Source organism: Pseudophryne corroboree, unplaced genomic scaffold, assembly GCF_028390025.1.
Source record: "Pseudophryne corroboree isolate aPseCor3 unplaced genomic scaffold, aPseCor3.hap2 scaffold_166, whole genome shotgun sequence".
NCBI lineage: Eukaryota > Metazoa > Chordata > Amphibia > Anura > Myobatrachidae > Pseudophryne > Pseudophryne corroboree.
In genome coordinates, this window is record NW_026968296.1 from 290,534 (window position 1) to 311,156 (window position 20,623).

The 20,623-nt window shown below is 40.9% G+C and overlaps 5 non-coding genes and 1 pseudogene across 5 annotated transcripts; all 6 read left to right on the plus strand.

Annotated features, from left to right (window-relative positions):
- The first annotated feature begins 7,373 nt into the window (after window positions 1-7,373).
- Window positions 7,374-7,530, plus strand: LOC135001600 (U1 spliceosomal RNA). The gene has a single exon (XR_010202993.1). It is a non-coding gene; the product is annotated as a U1 spliceosomal RNA (small nuclear RNA).
- Window positions 7,531-8,201: 671 nt separating this feature from the next.
- Window positions 8,202-8,365, plus strand: LOC135001646 (U1 spliceosomal RNA). Its single transcript, XR_010203025.1, has one exon. It is a non-coding gene; the product is annotated as a U1 spliceosomal RNA (small nuclear RNA).
- Window positions 8,366-8,517: 152 nt separating this feature from the next.
- On the plus strand, window positions 8,518-8,659 carry LOC135001623 (U1 spliceosomal RNA; annotated as a pseudogene).
- Window positions 8,660-9,351: 692 nt separating this feature from the next.
- Window positions 9,352-9,515, plus strand: LOC135001625 (U1 spliceosomal RNA). The gene has a single exon (XR_010203006.1). It is a non-coding gene; the product is annotated as a U1 spliceosomal RNA (small nuclear RNA).
- Window positions 9,516-9,667: 152 nt separating this feature from the next.
- On the plus strand, window positions 9,668-9,830 carry LOC135001602 (U1 spliceosomal RNA). Its single transcript, XR_010202995.1, has one exon. It is a non-coding gene; the product is annotated as a U1 spliceosomal RNA (small nuclear RNA).
- Window positions 9,831-10,473: 643 nt separating this feature from the next.
- On the plus strand, window positions 10,474-10,637 carry LOC135001632 (U1 spliceosomal RNA). The gene has a single exon (XR_010203012.1). It is a non-coding gene; the product is annotated as a U1 spliceosomal RNA (small nuclear RNA).
- The last annotated feature ends 9,986 nt before the right edge of the window (window positions 10,638-20,623 follow it).

Below are 20,623 nucleotides of genomic sequence, written 5' to 3' on the forward strand. Positions count from 1 at the left end.
CCAATTTGCACATTCCTTCCTTGCCTAGATGAGTCAGCCCGTGAGCTGCTTCAGCCAGACACGGAAGATATGCTCTGGGGGCCACTGGTTTACCATGTCCATCCGTCCAGAGTCCTGAGGACTCCTGGCCACATCCCTTTGCCTTCCAGACTGCCCTTTCCTGTGTGGAACACAAATTTTGCATTTCACACAACTTCTGTGTGTTAATGGTATTAAATACCATTAATTGTGTGGTGTCTGTCTGTATGGGGGTAGCAGCTGCTAACTTAGCAGCTTCGTCTGCTCGGCTGTTACCAAGTGATACCGGGTCTTGGCTATATGTGTGTGCTTTACATTTGATAACAGCCACTCTGTCGGGTTCCTGTATCGCTGTTAGAAGCCTTTTTATGTGAGCTGCATGCGCTACCGGTGTACCAGCGGCCGTCATGAAATTTCTGAGGCGCCATAGGGCTCCGAAATCATGGACTACCCCGAATGCGTATCTAGAATCGGTGTAGATATTGGCTGACTTACCCTTAGCCAATTCACATGCTCTGGTTAGGGCGACCAGTTCAGCAACCTGGGCTGAGTGAGGTGGGCCTAGCGGTTCCGCTTCTATGGTGTCTTGGTCATCTACGACTGCGTATCCAGTACACAAGTCTCCCGAGTCTGACTGTCTATGACAACTACCGTCCGTGTAGAACGTGAGTTCTGCATCTTCCAGTGGGTTGTCACTGATGTCAGGCCTTGCGGTAAAATTTTGGGTCAAATATTCCATACAATCATGTGTATCTTCCTTTGTATTAAATCCTCCTTCCCCATCACTCTCACCTTCCACCCTTTGTGCCTGACCAGGCACACCTGGGAGATACGTTGCAGGATTTAATGCACTGCATCTCCTTATGGTGATGTTTACGGGGGCCATTAGTGCCAATTCCCATCTTGTAAATCTCGCTGATGAGACGTGTCTGGTTTGGGCAGAATTCAATAAGGCTGATACTGCATGTGGCGTATGGATTGTGAGGTTGTGGCCTAGCACGACGTCTTCGCTTTTTGTCACTAGCAATGCTATTGCAGCAACGCTTCGCAAGCATGTGGGGAGGGATCGCGCTACCGTGTCTAGCTGAGCGCTGTAGTATGCAACTGGCCTACTGGCATCACCGTGTTTTTGGGTTAGTACACCTGCTGCGCAACCAGCACTTTCTGTTCCGTATAGTTCAAAGGGTTTCCCATAGTCTGGCATACCTAGTGCTGGTGCCTGCGTTAGGCACTGTTTGAGTCTCTCAAATGCTGTTTCGGACTCGTCTGTATGCGAAATCCTATCAGGTTTGTTTGAGGAGACCATTTCCTGCAAAGGTAACGCCAAAATGGAAAACCCTGGGATCCAATTACGGCAATACCCACACATTCCTAAAAACGTTCTGATCTGTTGCTGGGTTTGTGGCAGAGTCATGTCTCTAATTGCTTGGATTCTATCAGCGGTCAGGTGTCTCAGTCCTTGTGTTAGACAGTGTCCCAAATATTTTACCTTAGTTTGGCATAATTGTAACTTGTCTTTGGACACCTTGTGTCCGGTGTCTGAAAGATGAAACAGGAGCTGTTTCGTATCCTTCAGAGATGCTTCCAGTGAATCTGAACACAGTAATAAATCGTCCACATACTGTATCAATACTGATCCACTGTCTGGTTGGAAAGACTGTAAACAATCATGCAAAGCCTGAGAAAATATACTTGGACTATCTATGAAACCTTGGGGTAATCGAGTCCACGTGTATTGGACTCCTCTGTATGTGAATGCAAACAAATATTGGCTGTCAGGGTGCAGAGGTACCGAAAAGAAAGCGGAGCAGAGGTCAATAACAGTGAAAAATTTGGCAGTGGGAGGGATTTGCATTAGGATGACAGCTGGATTTGGCACTACGGGGAACTGACTCTCAACTATTTTGTTAATCCCCCTTAGATGCTGCACTAGTCTGTAACCCCTCCCCCCACTCTTTTTCACAGGGAAGATGGGACTATTAGCAGTGCTGGACGTTCTTACCAGAATGCCCTGTTGTAGCAAGCGCTCTATTACTGGGTAAACTCCTAACTCCACCTCTGGCTTCAGAGGGTACTGTGGGATTTTTGGAGCTATCCTACCATCTTTTACTTGTACAACTACTGGAGCTACGTTTGCCATTAATCCAGTGTCTTGTCCGTCTTTTGTCCAAAGTGACTCTGGTATCTGAGATGTCATCTCTTCTATTTGGGATGGATTCCTATTTGTCATAATGGTATGTGACATTAATTTTGATGGGGAGTCTAACATGTCTCGCACTTCCTGAGCGTGTTTCTCAGGTATGTCCAAGAATACACCTTCAGGAGTACAATAAATGACGCACCCCATTTTACACAGTAAGTCTCTTCCCAGGAGATTGGTTGGTGCCGATGCAGCCAGCAAAAAGGAATGCTTGGTATGCAAAGGCCCTATTGTAATCTCGGCTGGTTTGCTAACAGGGTAGTGCTGGACTACTCCTGTTACTCCCATGGCTGGAATTGTCCTACCAGTGGTTCTCATGCCCACTGTCGAATTTATCACTGACCTGTGTCTACAAGAAAGTTTAAAGTTTTACCAGCTACATTAATTGCGATCTCGGGTTCACTTCCAAGATTGGCAATTAATTTTACTGGCTGCAGATTACAGGTATGGCCACACCCCTATTGGGTATGGTGACCTCCCTGAATCCCGCTGGCAGCAACTACTTGTGAGGGAGATAGTTGGGAACTACCAGAGGCATGCCAGTCTCTGTTTGGGGGATATCTTTTTGTTTCCCCTGTATGTGGCTCATAACTCCGTTTCTGCGGACCTTGCTCCCAATGTCGTGTGTCGTGTCGTTGTCTAGGGGTTTGGTATGAGTTTCGTGGATTCTTTACTCTACAATCTCGTGCCATGTGTCCCTGTTTGTGACAAGAATAACAAGTAACCATACTTGACTTACCCACAGGATTTGGTGATACAAACAAAGGCTGCCTTGTGGTCAGAGCCTGTATACTTACTGACATTAATTTGTCACCTTGTTGTTCCCTGTGTCTGGTGATGTTTCTGTCGTGATCAATAGCAGCCTCTCTCAAAGTAGCCACAGACAGACCTCGCCAACATGGTTGCGTGGTCTGTACCCTAGTCTTCAATGACTCTTTTAAACCATCCATCAGTACCGATACTGCTACTTCCCGATGGTTTGTGTCTGTTTTAATGTCCTCTATGCCTGTGTATTTTGCCATTTCTAATAATGCTCTGTGAAAATACTCTGCAGCTGTCTCTGACTCCTTCTGTTTAATGGAGAATATCTTATTCCATTTAGCTACTGCTGGGAAATACTCTTTTAACTGCAAGTTTATTCTTTTCACATTATCTTGGTTGTACACATCTGTAAGAGGTACATCATGACCTAGTCCGCAATCAGCTAAAAATTGAGTTGCGTCGACATTTGAGGGTAAACATGCTCTCAGCAATATCTGCCAGTCTTTATTGTTGGGCTCTACAGTGTTACCTAAGTCTCTGATGTATTTTTGACTGGCAACTAAGTCTTTTCTAGGGTCAGGAAATTCAGACACTATGGTCCTTAATTCCATTCGGGAAAATGGAGTGTACATGGCAATGTTCCTAATGGGAGTGGCTCCTGATGCGTCTGTTTTCCCATTTGGCACTGCTATTACTCTAACAGGTGTAATTCTAACAACCTCATTCTGTGTAGATTCTACAGGCTGTGGTGAAATAGTTTCAGCATAATGCATGGTGCCGTACTTACCAGTTGATACGACCTCACCTATCCCTCCGCTAGGGGCCTTTACTAATCTCGTGGGTGGAGCTGTGCCTACTGTGGTCTCTGCTATGGTGGCTGCTAGAGAGAGCGCTGAAATCGTTGCCGATTCGTCCTCTTGATCACACTCCTGAGGAAAGTTCAAAACAGGGTACAACTTGCACGGGTTAATACTTGCATGGGTTAATGGGTTAACATTATCATTAACATTTACACAGTTACTAAGTGATTTTGTGTTACACCTTAGTGCGTCTTTCTCCGCAATCAACTTCTCTCCTGATATGTATGGTGGCGGCGGGGCCGTGGCAATCAGTTTTCTGTTAGAGCCAGATCCCGCCGCCTGAGCCAAACCTCTCTGTATCTCACCTTCCTGTTGCCACAACTGTAAATAATCATAATGCTGGATTCGTCTCTTTGTTGATTTTATGAGACATATCCTCCTCCTTAAATTTTGTAACACTTCTGAGCTGAAGCTCCCTACTCTTGGGAATTTCTCCCCGTCATGTACAGTCATTCTCTCCCATTCATCACATAAAGTTTCTGTGTGACTTCCATATTTCTCACACATTATATACCTGGCCGACCCAATTGGCCGGACCACTGAATCAACCCGAACCGAGGTTGATCGCCCCCTACCTGAACAAGTGGCCCCCATAGTTCGAAAGTGTTGCTTTATTTAGCCAACCCTTTACGCAAAACCAAATGCCAACAATAGGCTGACGGTGGCGGTTTACCGAGTACCCCACTCACTCGCCCACGCCGACCAATACGACCTGATCACACCGATATGGTGCTGGCGTACTCGACCTAGGGCCCCTGCGACCTGAACCTCTATTTACTGGAACCTGCGAGGGTTATCCGAAGAACACTTACTCTTTCCAGCAACTATTGGTTGCTGGATAGTTCCTGAGTGAGCAGCGAACTTCCCTTAAAATAAAAAAATTACACAAATCACGTTAGAGTGTACAGATAGCGTTTGTGACCCCTTTACTCTAATGGTATTAGGTCAGATTACTAACTACTGCACACACTTACGTGCGGTCCAGTCGTTCAGTACACAAACAACTAAGCTTATGTACGGAAAGACCAATGGAATCGAAACTTACGACTGCGAATTCCTTCAGCCAGAGCTTATATGGCCTATATGGGTGTTGCACCAACCCTTTTCGGTGTTGTGCCTGTGAACTGTATAGCAGACTTCCTTGTCGGCTGTACCTGGACCTCCTGGTCTGTTATGACCTCCTGGTCTTGTTACAGTATGACCTCCTGGTCTGCTATACTCTAATGCTCAAAATTGTATATTTAACCAGAGATGCCTCCCTAGCCACCGTGCACGTCACTTACACGCATGTACCTCACGAGTACTCGACTTTTCTTGTGGTTCAACCTTTAAAAATTGTAAAAACACTCACTCATCACATGTACACTTTTGTTTCTATTTCTATTTCTGCGCAGAAATTTTTCTTCAGATCAGGTGTGTTACCAATTAGGAGCAGGATCTGTTAACTAAATTTCGGACACCCAAAAATAGACTTGCGTTATTTCTCGCCTCGCGTTATTTATCGCTTTGCGTTAAAAATCAACTTATCGTGACTTGAGCTACGTGGGCGTAACCGGACGCTCCGTTGCGTAACGTACGCTGCGTGCGTCGGCCTTTGGATTGCGTACGCAAGTCTTTGTTAGAGACACGTATACGCAAAGCAAAGATCCACCGTAACACAATTTATACTTTTATCAATGTAGATGATCCTTGATCATCTACCACACAAACACACTGACTTCGCCTTATCTCCCAGGCGAAACTGTGTGTTTGTCTATCTTTTAACTATATTACCTTTACTCTTAAACTATGAAATAACGGCAACTCTCTTTTTAGCACTTCTATCAACTATAAAAACTGGCAGACAGGAGAGTGATATACGAAAATGAAAAAGAAAAAGAAATGCAGATATATATATGTGTGCGTGCGTGTGTACGCAAGACAGAAAAATAAACAGTTTTAAAAGACACTAGCGTTTTGTTCTTACCTCCGGTTCCCGGATTCCTTCAGCACTCTTTACCTAAGTGAAGCAGACGCTTATCCTGTCAGCACTACGAGGGATACAACCTCCCGCCCTTTGCTGAGGGATAATGTCTGCTGATCTACCTAGTGCAGATATGTGAAGGACGGGCGAGCCGCCAATTGATAAAGCTGAATATTTATCGTATATAAAACACTTTAAGAGGTCTAAGAACACTATACGCTATCTACGTAAGAAGTACCGTAAGGGTACGCAAGTTGTGTAGCGATCGCTCAACCGTAGTCGAGACGCTCAAGCGTCACGTTCGCTTACGGCCCAGTGATCACAGGCAGGCACGCTATTGGCTGCCGACTAACGTAATGATTCGCTATAGCGTAGCGTACGCTCGGGACCACGAGGAGATCACCAGCGGTGCAGACGCTTACAACGTTTAAACCTTTATCTCTATACCTTTAACGATGAGATACACAGTATACCTTAGTGTAGAGACAGAGTGTAAGTGCAACCTGGTGTAACCTGATTAACTACAAAGCTGCTTGAGCGTCACCGGCGCTCAGAGAATACTTAACACTATAAAGAATACACAGATACCTGGGCTTAGGGTCCGAAACCTATTATATGTATTATGACTATTATACTTGCAAAAAGAATCACAGTACAAAGCATACACTACAATATAACATAAACCAACTAACCAGATAAACTACACAGGAAATACAATACAATACAATTAAAGGAAAATACGAGAGAAAGAGTAGAGAGAGAGAGATAGAGAGAGAGAGAGATGGCTCACAGTAAGACAATATGATTACGGAGAAAACTTACGCACAAGGGGAACGATCGCATGCGCCTCGATATCCAGCTCCCGATTATCAGCAATGAGAACCGTTGAAGAGAGAGAGAACTGGATACGGTCGGCCTGCCTATTTATGCCCCACACACAATACAATTCAATGGTCCCTACAATCTCATTGTTCATTGGACACAGGAATTCGGCTTCGCATTATAACAAAAGGTCATAGGTTGATTCATACAGGTGGGCTGTGACTATTTCCAACTGCTCAGGTGGGAGGGAAACTGGGTTTCCCGCCGCATGGGTAATAAAGTGCAAATAAAGTAAATGTTCATAAACTTCTTATGTCCATAACTATTCGCACGAGCGATTGATCTGCTTCAAACCAACACCGGAATATTTCTAATTAAATATTCTTCCGATGGATACTAAACACCACTGTATTACTCCTGTCTGACCCTTCGTATCAAACAAAGAGGGATTCCTCTGTTCATAAACATTCTATATTAACCAAACTTTCAGAATCTATCAAAGGGACCATGATCTACAAAATACATTATTAGTGAAAATATGTTACGATTGAGTCACACGCTACAACCACATAAACTCTACCGTAAATACGCATACCATGCGCCTGCGGGTGCCCGCGACTGTGAGTATGCGCACGTACGGGAGAGCGTACGCATGCGCAGCACGGACCTGGGTGAGGTGCAAATATGGTAGTGTGCATAGAGATATTTTTCTGACTTTGACAGACCCTTCGCAGCTCTAGCCCAACTCCTACTTACCTGCCAGGTGAGATACTATGATCATGTAGGTGCTTCTCCCAGGGCAAGGCTCACCCATTGCACTCTGGGTGTGCTGCCCCTGTGATTTCCCCAAATGTGGGAAACTTGACTGCATAATTTGTGTTTCCCCTGGTCAGCTCTCGTCAGATCTCTTTGTCTCAGGTCTCTCTCCAGCCTAGTTTGCTGTCTGTTTCAACTTCTCTTTTCTTGAGCCGCTCCCTTCTATGCCCTTGCGCACTATCTTGACTTCTCCCATCTGCTTACTTTGTGCCTTCCAACGCACAATGCGAACTACAGGTAGTGCTGCAGGGCCCACACCCTTTTACTTGCCTTACAGAGCAGCTCTGGAGCTATTACAGTGCCCAGCTGCTGCAAGTAATCAGCTTGAATGCTTCAGGGGCTGGGGCATAGCCAACATGAGCCCCACACCGAAGTAGGGTGGAGGTGTTTAATGCGAACTAGGGGTCATCCAAGCGCCGCAAAAGGCCGCCATGCCCTGCACGCCCCTTTTCTCTTTTCATATGCAGACGAGGGTTGAAGCCAACTTTGACCCACTGCTTGGATGACATCACCATATGCAAATCCATCTGCTGCAGGCCTTCCCCCAGGAATGCTTGTACTAGTTGTTGCATTTGGTTTGTTGTTTGGGGGTGCTTCAGTATTAGGCAGCCTTCTGCCCTCCCATGTTCATCTGAAAATATGTGTTCTCCCTGCAGTTGTTGTCCCCAGATGAGAGTTCCCTTGTGCTGCCTCAGTTGAATCTCCTTTACTTGACAGAGATGTGCCTGAGCAGCGGCCCTCCCCAGCCCTATCCCAAATCATACTTATTTTGCATAGGAGATATCATGGTCATGAAGATTGTTCTCCCAGGGTGAGGTTCATTCATTGCATTCTGGGTATGATGACCCCTGTGATTTCCCCAAATGTGGGAAACTCGACTGCATTATTTGTGGTAGTGGGGGACTGTGTTTGTGCTTTCCTCTGGTCAGCTCTGGTAAAAGTCAGATTTCTTTGTCTCAGATCTTCCTCTAGCCTTGTTCTTCTTTCGAGAGTTCCCTTGTGCTGCCTCAGTTGGATCTCCTTCACTTGACAGGGGGGTGCCCGAGCAGCGACCCTCCCCAGCTCTAGCCCAACTCCTACTTACCTGCCAGGTGAGATACGATGATCATGTAGGTGCTTCTCCCAGGGCAAGCCTCACCCATTGCACTCTGGGTGTGCTGCCCCTTTGATTTCCCCAAATGTGGGAAACTTGACTGCATAATTTGTGTTTCCCCTGGTCGGCTCTCATATAATTCAGATCTCTTTGTCTCAGGTCTCTCTTCAGCCTAGTTTGCTGTCTGTTTCCACTTCTCTTTTCTTGAGCCGCTCCCTTCTATGCCCTTGCGCACTATCCTGACTTCTCCCATCTGCTTACTTTGTGCCTTCCAACGCACAATGCGAACTACAGGTAGTGCTGCAGGGCCCACACCCTTTTACTTGCCTTACAGAGCAGCTCTGGAGCTGTTACAGTGCCCAGCTGCTGCAAGAAATCAGCTTGAATGCTTCAGGGGCTGGGGCATAGCCAACATGAGCCCCACACCGAAGGAGGGTGGAGGTGTTTAATGCGAACTAGGGGTCATCCAAGCGCCGCAAAAGGCCGCCATGCCCTGCACGCCCCTTTTCTCTTTTCATATGCAGACGAGGGTTGAAGCCAACTTTGACCCACTGCTTGGATGGCATTACCATATGCAAATCAATCTGTTGCAGGCCTTCCCCCAGGAATGCTTGCACTAGTTGTTGCATTTGGTTTGTTGTTTGGGGGTGCTTCAGTATTAGGCAGCCTTCTGCCCTCCCATGTTCATCTGAAAATATGTGTTCTCCCTGCAGTTGTTGTCCCCAGATGAGAGTTCCCTTGTGCTGCCTCAGTTGAATCTCCTTTACTTGACAGAGATGTGCCTGAGCAGCGGCCCTCCCCAGCCCTATCCCAAATCATACTTATTTTGCATAGGAGATACCATGGTCATGAAGATTGTTCTCCCAGGGTGAGGTTCATTCATTGCATTCTGGGTATGCTGACCCCTGTGATTTCCCCAAATGTGGGAAACTCGACTGCATTATTTGTGGTAGTGGGGGACTGTGTTTGTGCTTTCCTCTGGTCAGCTCTGGTAAAAGTCAGATTTCTTTGTCTCAGATCTTCCTCTAGCCTTGTTCTTCTTTCGAGAGTTCCCTTGTGCTGCCTCAGTTGGATCTCCTTCACTTGACAGGGGGGTGCACGAGCAGCGACCCTCCCCAGCTCTAGCCCAACTCCTATTTACCTGCCAGGTGAGATACTATGATCAGGAAGGTGCTTCTCCCAGGGCAAGGCTCACCCATTGCACTCTGGGTGTGCTGCTCCTGCGATTTCCCCAAATGTGGGACACTTGACTGCATAATTTGTGTTTCCTCTGGTCGGCTCTCATATAATTCAGATCTCTTTGTCTAAGGTCTTTCTCCAGCCTAGTTTGCTGTCTGTTTCCACTTCTCTTTTCTTGAGCCGCTCCCTTCTATGCCCTTGCGCACTATCCTGACCTCTCCCGTCTGCTTACTTTGTGCCTTCCAACGCACAATGCATACTACAGGTAGTGCTGCAGGCCCCACACCCTTTTACATGCTTTACAGAGCAACTCTGGAGCTGTTACAGTGCCCAGCTGCTGCAAGAAATCATCTTGAATGCTTCAGGGGCTGGGGCATAGCCAACATGAGCCCCACACCGAAGGAGGGTTCATCCAAGCGCCACAAAAGGACGCCATGCCCTGCACATCCCTTTTTTCTTTTCATATGCAGACGAGGGTTGAAGCCAACTTTGACCCACTGCTTGGATGACATCATATGCAAATCCATCTGCTGCAGGCCTTCCCCCAGGAATGCTTGCACTAGTTGTTGCATTTGGTTTGTTGTTTGGGGGTGCTTCAGTATTAGGCAGCCTTCTGCCCTCCCATGTTCATCTGAAAATATGTGTTCTCCCTGCAGTTGTTGTCCCCAGATGAGAGTTCCCTTGTGCTGCCTCAGTTGAATCTCCTTTACTTGACAGAGATGTGCCTGAGCAGCGGCCCTCCCCAGCCCTATCCCAAATCATACTTATTTTGCATAGGAGATACCATGGTCATGAAGATTGTTCTCCCAGGGTGAGGTTCATTCATTGCATTCTGGGTATGCTGACCCCTGTGATTTCCCCAAATGTGGGAAACTCGACTGCATTATTTGTGGTAGAGGGGGACTGTGTTTGTGCTTTCCTCTGGTCAGCTCTGGTAAAAGTCAGATTTCTTTGTCTCAGATCTTCCTCTTGCCTTGTTCCTCTTTCGAGAGTTCCCTTGTGCTGCCTCAGTTGGATCTCCTTCACTTGACTTTTTAAAGTTTTTCTAGGAAACGTTCTAGATGAATGCTTATTAGCCTTTGTCAGTATGTACTTTTTGCAAAGTGTCTCTGTGGCGCAATTGGTTAGTGTGTACGGCTATTAACCAAAAGGTTGGTGGTTAAATCCTACCCAGGGACGTAATTGACCTTGTGATCAGATTTTGGTGATATTTAAGTAGACAAGTCAAAATTTCAAACCCCCTCTTATTGTGTAGGGTACCTAGCCTTCTCTGATGTAATCAGAGTTAGATTTGATTCAGTGATTTTATAAAAACAGCTAGGAAGCACAATTTAGCAGTGGGTTGCAGAGAAAAAGAAATATGCTGGCAAAAAAATCCAATTGAGTGATTAAACAGCTCTTCATTTCTGGCTTTATTTTTATGCTAACAAATTTGTTCTCTGAAAAGTGTCCACAAAGCCAAGTCTCTGATTAACACCTTTGTAGGGATGGTTTTTCACATATTACTAAATTAAACTTGCTTCATTGTAAAGGCAGCAAGATGCATCCTCATTTCAATGTCTACTGAAATAATACAAGTTGACACCAGGAAACATTAACGCCACTGCATCCTTGCTGCTTTCTCATGTGGAAGTCTGTTTAATGTGAAAACAAGGTGATATCTAATTAGCACACAAGTAAGGAATTAAGAAAATCTTTATTTAAGGGTGAAGATGTTTCTCACAAAATCGTTGCCCCAATGCATCATTGAAATTCAAGCTGGAAAGATGATTTTAATATATCACTTGTACATTTTGTATTGCTCTTCTGGTGACAATGTAGTTTGTTTTTGTCAATTACCATTTTAATAATAGGGTAAAGAAAATTAAGTGGATTTTTGAAAGAAAACAATACTGTCAATATACTATTAAAACAAATTAAAATGGTAAAAGAAATTGTACTTTAAGTAAAAATAAAAGAGGCAAAATATCAATCCCAGTTTTGGATTACTTTAATTAACAAAAAAAAATGCATATAGCAGAGGATAGTTTCAATCTGCCTACCTCTGGGTTATGGGCCCAGCATGCTTCCATTGCTGTACTCTGCTGCACATGTAAGTGCAAGAGATCCTGAAGCACTCACTCATCATGGGAAAGTACCAATGTGTTTCTTCGTTGGTTGATGGAAGAAACATCTTACAAAAACTCTCCAGATTATTGACTTTTTAAAGTTTTTCTAGGAAACGTTTTAGATGAATGCTTATTAGCCTTTGTCAGTATTTACTTCTGCAAAGTGTCTCTGTGGCGCAATCAGTTAGTGTGTACGGCTACTAACCAAAAGGTTGGTGGTTCAATCACACCCAGGGACGTAATTGACTTTGTGATCATATTTTGGTGATCTTTAAGTAGACAAGTCAAAATTTCAAACCCCCTGTTATGGTGTAGGGTACCTGGCCTTCTCTGATGTAATCAGAGTTAGATTTGATTCAGTGATTTTATAAAAACAGCTAGGAAGCACAATTTAGCAGTGGGTTGCAGAGAAAAAGAAATATGCTGGCAAAAAAATCCAATTGAGTGATTAAACAGCTCTTCATTTTCTGGCTTTATTTTTATGCTAACAAATTTGTTCTCTGAAAAGTGTCCACAAAGCCAAGTCTCTGATTAACACCTTTGTAGGGATGGTTTTTCACCTATTACTAAATTAAACTTGCTTCATTGGAAAGGTAGCAAGATGCATCCTCATTTCAATGTCTACTGAAATAATACAGGTTGACACCAGGAAACATTAACGCCACTGCATCCTTGCTGCTTTCTCATGTGGAAGTCTGTTTAATGTGAAAACAAGGTGATATCTAATTAGCACACAGGTAAGGAATTAAGAAAATCTTTATTTAAGGGTGAAGATGTTTCTCACAAAATCGTTGCCCCAATGCATCATTGAAATTCAACCTGGAAAGATGATTTTAATATATCACTTGTGCATTTTGTATTGCTCTTCTGGTGACAATGTAGTTTGTTTTTGTCAATTACCATTTTAATAATAGGGTAAAGAAAATTAAGTGGATTTTTGAAAGAAAACAATACTGTCAATATACTATTAAAACAAATTAAAATGGTAAAAGAAATTGTACTTTAAGTAAAAATAAAAGAGGCAAAATATCAATCCCAGTTTTGGATTACTTTAATTAACAAAAAAAAAAATGCATATAGCAGAGGATAGTTTCAATCTGCCTACCTCTGGGTTATGGGCCCAGCATGCTTCCATTGCTGTACTCTGCTGCACATGTAAGTGCAAGAGATCCTGAAGCACTCACTCATCATGGGAAAGTACCAATGTGTTTCTTCGTTGGTTGATGGAAGAAACATCTTACAAAAACTCTCCAGATTATTGACTTTTTAAAGTTTTTCTAGGAAACGTTTTAGATGAATGCTTATTAGCCTTTGTCAGTATTTACTTCTGCAAAGTGTCTCTGTGGCGCAATCAGTTAGTGTGTACGGCTACTAACCAAAAGGTTGGTGGTTCAATCACACCCAGGGACGTAATTGACTTTGTGATCAGATTTTGGTGATCTTTAAGTAGACAAGTCAAAATTTCAAACCCCCTGTTATGGTGTAGGGTACCTGGCCTTCTCTGATGTAATCAGAGTTAGATTTGATTCAGTGATTTTATAAAAACAGCTAGGAAGCACAATTTAGCAGTGGGTTGCAGAGGAAAAAGAAATATGCTGGCAAAAAAATCCAATTGAGTGATTAAACAGCTCTTCATTTTCTGGCTTTATTTTTATGCTAACAAATTTGTTCTCTGAAAAGTGTCCACAAAGCCAAGTCTCTGATTAACACCTTTGTAGGGATGGTTTTTCACCTATTACTAAATTAAACTTGCTTCATTGGAAAGGTAGCAAGATGCATCCTCATTTCAATGTCTACTGAAATAATACAGGTTGACACCAGGAAACATTAACGCCACTGCATCCTTGCTGCTTTCTCATGTGGAAGTCTGTTTAATGTGAAAACAAGGTGATATCTAATTAGCACACAGGTAAGGAATTAAGAAAATCTTTATTTAAGGGTGAAGATGTTTCTCACAAAATCGTTGCCCCAATGCATCATTGAAATTCAAGCTGGAAAGATGATTTTAATATATCACTTGTACATTTTGTATTGCTCTTCTGGTGACAATGTAGTTTGTTTTTGTCAATTACCATTTTAATAATAGGGTAAAGAAAATTAAGTGGATTTTTGAAAGAAAACAATACTGTCAATATACTATTAAAACAAATTAAAATGGTAAAAGTTATTGTACTTTAAGTAAAAATAAAAGAGCAAAAATATCAATCCCAGTTTTGGATTACTTTAATTAACAAAAAAAAATGCATATAGCAAAGGATAGTTTCAATCTGCCTACCTCTGGGTTATGGGCCCAGCATGCTTCCATTGCAGTACTCTGCTGCACATGTAAGTGCAAGAGATCCTGAAGCACTCACTCATCATGGGAAAGTACCAATGTGTTTATTCGTTGGTTGATGGAAGAAACATCTTACAAAAACTCTCCAGATTATTGACTTTTTAAAGTTTTTCTAGGAAACGTTTTAGATGAATGCTTATTAGCCTTTGTCAGTATTTACTTCTGCAAAGTGTCTCTGTGGCGCAATCAGTTAGTGTGTACAGCTACTAACCAAAAGGTTGGTGGTTCAATGACACCCAGGGACGTAATTGACCTTGTGATCAGATTTTGGTGATCTTTAAGTAGACAAGTCAAAATTTCAAACCCCCTCTTATTGTGTAGGGTACCTGGCCTTCTCTGATGTAATCAGAGTTAGATTTGATTCAGTGATTTTATAAAAAACAGCTAGGAAGCACAATTTAGCAGTGGGTTGCAGAGAAAAAGAAATATGCTGGCAAAAAAATCCAATTGAGTGATTAAACAGCTCTTCATTTTCTGGCTTTATTTTTATGCTAACAAATTTGTTCTCTGAAAAGTGTCCACAAAGCCAAGTCTCTGATTAACACCTTTGTAGGGATGGTTTTTCACCTATTACTAAATTAAACTTGCTTCATTGGAAAGGCAGCAAGATGCATCCTCATTTCAATGTCTACTGAAATAATACAAGTTGACACCAGGAAACATTAACGCCACTGCACCCTTGCTGCTTTCTCATGTGGAAGTCTGTTTAATGTGAAAACAAGGTGATATCTAATTAGCACACAGGTAAGGAATTAAGAAAATCTTTATTTAAGGGTGAAGATGTTTCTCACAAAATCGTTGCCCCAATGCATCATTGAAATTCAAGCTGGAAAGATGATTTTAATATATCACTTGTACATTTTGTATTGCTCTTCTGGTGACAATGTAGTTTGTTTTTGTCAATTACCATTTTAATAATAGGGTAAAGAAAATTAAGTGGATTTTTGAAAGAAAACAATACTGTCAATATACTATTAAAACAAATTAAAATGGTAAAAGTTATTGTACTTTAAGTAAAAATAAAAGAGCAAAAATATCAATCCCAGTTTTGGATTACTTTAATTAACAAAAAAAATGCATATAGCAAAGGATAGTTTCAATCTGCCTATCTCTGGGTTATGGGCCCAGCATGCTTCCATTGCAGTACTCTGCTGCACATGTAAGTGCAAGAGATCCTGAAGCACTCACTCATCATGGGAAAGTACCAATGTGTTTCTTCATTGGTTGATGGAAGAAACATCTTACAAAAACTCTCCAGATTATTGACTTTTTAAAGTTTTTCTAGGAAACGTTCTTGATGAATGCTTATTAGCCTTTGTCAGTATGTACTTTTTGCAAAGTGTCTCTGTGGTGCAATTGGTTAGTGTGTAAGGCTATTAACCAAAAGGTTGGTGGTTCAATCCCACCAAGGAACGTAATTGACCTTGTGATCAGATTTTGGTGATATTTAAGTAGACAAGTCAAAATTTCAAACCCCCTCTTATTGTGTAGGGTACCTGGCCTTCTCTGATGTAATCAGAGTTAGATTTGATTCAGTGATTTTATAAAAAACAGCTAGGAAGCACAATTTAGCAGTGGGTTGCAGAGAAAAAAAATATGCTGGCAAAAAAAATCCAATTGAGTGATTAAACAGCTCTTCATTTTCTGGCTTTATTTTTATGCTAACAAATTTGTTCTCTGAAAAGTGTCCACAAAGCCAAGTCTCTGATTAACACCTTTGTAGGGATGGTTTTTCACCTATTACTAAATTAAACTTGCTTCATTGGAAAGGCAGCAAGATGCATCCTCATTTCAATGTCTACTGAAATAATACAAGTTGACACCAGGAAACATTAACGCCACTGCATCCTTGCTGCTTTCTCATGTGGAAGTCTGTTTAATGCGAAAACAAGGTGATATCTAATTAGCACACAGGTAAGGAATTAAGAAAATCTTTATTTAAGGGTGAAGATGTTTCTCACAAAATCGTTGCCCCAATGCATCATTGAAATTCAAGCTGGAAAGATGATTTTAATATATCACTTGTACATTTTGTATTGCTCTTCTGGTGACAATGTAATTTGTTTTTGTCAATTACCATTTTAATAATAGGGTAAAGAAATTTAAGTTGATTTTTGAAAGAAAACAATACTGTCAATATACTATTAAAACAAATTAAAATGGTAAAAGTTATTGTACTTTAAGTAAAAATAAAAGAGCCAAAATATCAATCCCAGTTTTGGATTACTTTAATTAAAAAAAAAAGCATACAGCAGAGGATAGTTTCAATCTGCCTACCTCTGGGTTATGAGCCCAGCATGCTTCCATTGCTGTACTCTGCTGCACATGTAAGTGCAAGAGATCCTGAAGCACTCACTCATCATGGGAAAGTACCAATGTGTTTCTTCGTTGGTTGATGGAAGAAACATCTTACAAAAACTCTCCAGATTATTGACTTTTTAAAGTTTTTCTAGGAAACGTTTTAGATGAATGCTTATTAGCCTTTGTCAGTATGCACTTTCGCAAAGTGTCTCTGTGGCGCAATCAGTTAGTGTGTACGGCTATTAACTAAAAGGTTGATGGTTCAATCCCACCCAGGGATGTAATTGACCTTGTTATCAGATTTTGGTGATCTTTAAGTAGGCAAGTCAAAATTTCAAACCCCCTCTTATGGTGTAGGGTACCTGGCCTTCTCTGATGTAATCAGAGTTAGATTTGATTCATTGATTTTATAAAAACAGCTAGGAAGCACAATTTAGCAGTGGTTTGCAGAGAAAAAAATATGCTGGCAGAAAAATCCAATTGAGTGATTAAACAGCTCTTCATTTTCTGGCTTTATTTTTATGCTAACAAATTTGTTCTCTGAAAAGTGTCCACAAAGCCAAGTCTCTGATTAACACCTTTGTAAGGATGGTTTTTCACCTATTACTAAATTAAACTTGCTTCATTGGAAAGGTAGCAAGATGCATCCTCATTTCAATGTCTCGTGAAATAATACAAGTTGACACCAGGAAACATTAACGCCACTGCATCCTTGCTGCTTTCTCATGTGGAAGTCTGTTTAATGCGAAAACAAGGTGATATCTAATTATCACACAGGTAAGGAATTAAGAAAATCTTTATTTAAGGGTGAAGATGTTTCTCACAAAATCATTGCCCCAATGCATCATTGAAATTCAAGCTGGAAAGATGATTTTAATATATCACTTGTACATTTTGTATTGCTCTTCTGGTGACAATGTAGTTTGTTTTTGTCAATTACCATTTTAATAATAGGGTAAAGAAAATTAAGTGGATTTTTGAAAGAAATCAATACTGTCAATATACTATTAAAACAAATTAAAATGGTAAAAGTTATTGTACTTTAAGTAAAAATAAAAGAGCCAAAATATCAATCCCAGTTTTGGATTACTTTAATTAACAAAAAAAAAGCATATAGCAGAGGATAGTTTCAATCTGCCTACCTCTTGGTTATGGGCCCAGCATGCTTCCATTGCTGTACTCTGCTGCACATGTAAGTGCAAGAGATCCTGAAGCACTCACTCATCATGGGAAAGTACCAATGTGTTTATTCGTTGGTTGATGGAAGAAACATCTTACAAAAACTCTCCAGATTATTGATTTTTTAATGTTTTTCTAGGAAACGTTCTAGATGTATGCTTATTAGCCTTTGTCAGTATGTACTTTTTGCAAAGTGTCTCTGTGGCGCAATCGGTTAGTGTGTTCGGCTATTAATCAAAAGGTTGGTGGTTCAATCCCACCCAGGGACGTAATTGACCTTGTGATCAGATTTTGGTGATATTTAAGTAGACAAGTCAAAATTTCAAACCCCCTCTTATTGTGTAGGGTACCTGGCCTTCTCTAATGTAATCAGAGTTAGATTTGATTCAGTGATTTTATAAAAACAGCTAGGAAGCACAATTTAGCAGTGGGTTGCAGAGAAAAAAAATATGCTGGCAGAAAAATCCAATTGAGTGATTAAACAGCTCTTTATTTTCTGGCTTTATTTTTATGCTAACAAATTTGTTCTCTGAAAAGTGTCCACAAAGCCAAGTCTCTGATTAACACCTTTGTAAGGATGGTTTTTCACCTATTACTAAATTAAACTTGCTTCATTGGAAAGGCAGCAAGATGCATCCTCATTTCAATGTCTACTGAAATAATACAGGTTGACACCAGGAAACATTAACGCCACTGCATCCTTGCTGCTTTCTCATGTGGAAGTCTGTTTAATGTGAAAACAAGGTGATATATAATTAGCACACAGGTAAGGAATTAAGAAAATCTTTATTTAAGGGTGAAGATGTTTCTCACAAAATCGTTGCCCCAATGCATCATTGAAATTCAAGCTGGAAAGATGATTTTAATATATCACTTGTACATTTTGTATTGCTCTTCTGGTGACAATGTAGTTTGTTTTTGTCAATTACCATTTTAATAATAGGGTAAAGAAAATTAAGTGGATTTTTGAAAGAAAACAATACTGTCAATATACTATTAAAACAAATTAAAATGGTAAAAGTTATTGTACTTTAAGTAAAAATAAAAGAGCCAAAATATCAATCCCAGTTTTGGATTACTTTAATTAAAAAAAAAGCATACAGCAGAGGATAGTTTCAATCTGCCTACCTCTGGGTTATGAGCCCAGCATGCTTCCATTGCTGTACTCTGCTGCACATGTAAGTGCAAGAGATCCTGAAGCACTCACTCATCATGGGAAAGTACCAATGTGTTTCTTCGTTGGTTGATGGAAGAAACATCTTACAAAAACTCTCCAGATTATTGACTTTTTAAAGTTTTTCTAGGAAACGTTTTAGATGAATGCTTATTAGCGTTTGTCAGTATGCACTTTCGCAAAGTGTCTCTGTGGCGCAATCAGTTAGTGTGTACGGCTATTAACTAAAAGGTTGGTGGTTCAATCCCACCCAGGGATGTAATTGACCTTGTTATCAGATTTTGGTGATCTTTAAGTAGACAAGTCAAAATTTCAAACCCCCTGTTATGGTGTAGGGTACCTGGCCTTCTCTGATGTAATCAGAGTTAGATTTGATTCATTGATTTTATAAAAACAGCTAGGAAGCACAATTTAGCAGTGGTTTGCAGAGAAAAAAAATATGCTGGCAGAAAAATCCAATTGAGTGATTAAACAGCTCTTCATTTTCTGGCTTTATTTTTATGCTAACAAATTTGTTCTCTGAAAAGTGTCCACAAAGCCAAGTCTCTGATTAACACCTTTGTAGGGATGGTTTTTCACCTATTACTAAATTAAACTTGCTTCATTGGAAAGGCAGCAAGATGCATCCTCATTTCAATGTCTACTGAAATAATACAAGTTGACACCAGGAAACATTAACGCCACTGCACCCTTGCTGCTTTCTCATGTGGAAGTCTGTTTAATGTGAAAACAAGGTGATATCTAATTAGCACACAGGTAAGGAATTAAGAAAATCTTTATTTAAGGGTGAAGATGTTTCTCACAAAATCGTTGCCCCAATGCATCATTGAAATTCAAGCTGGAAAGATGATTTTAATATATCACTTGTACATTTTGTATTGCTCTTCTGGTGACAATGTAGTTTGTTTTTGTCAATTACCATTTTAATAATAGGGTAAAGAAAATTAAGTGGATTTTTGAAAGAAAACAATACTGTCAATATACTATTAAAACAAATTAAAATGGTAAAAGTTATTGTACTTTAAGTAAAAATAAAAGAGCCAAAATATCAATCCCAGTTTTGGATTACTTTAATTAACAAAAAAAAAGCATATAGCAGAGGATAGTTTCAATCTGCCTACCTCTGGGTTATGGGCCCAGCAGGCTTCCATTGCTGTACTCTGCTGCACATGTAAGTGCAAGAGATCCTGAAACACTCACTCATCATGGGAAAGTACCAATGTGTTTCTTCGTTGGTTGATGGAAGAAACATCTTACAAAAACTCTCCAGATTATTGACTTTTTAAAGTTTTTCTAGGAAACGTTTTAGATGAATGCTTATTAGACCTTGTCAGTATATACTTTTGCAATGTGTCTCTGTGGCGCAATCAGTTAGTGTGTACGGCTATTAACCAAAAGGTTGGTGGATCAATCCCACCCAGGTACGTAATTGACCTTGTTATCAGATTTTGGTGATCTTTAAGTAGACAAGTCAAAATTTCAAACCCCCTGTTATGGTGTAGGGTACCTGGTCTTCTCTGATGTAATCAGAGTTAGATTTGATTCAGTGATTTTATAAAAACAGCTAGGAAGCACAATTTAGCAGTGGGTTGCAGAGAAAAAAAATATGCTGGCAGAAAAATCCAATTGAGTGATTAAACAGCTCTTTATTTTCTGGCTTTATTTTTATGCTAACAAATTTGTTCTCTGAAAAGTGTCCACAAAGCCAAGTCTCTGATTAACACCTTTGTAAGGATGGTTTTTCACCTATTACTAAATTAAACTTGCTTCATTGGAAAGGCAGCAAGATGCATCCTCATTTCAATGTCTACTG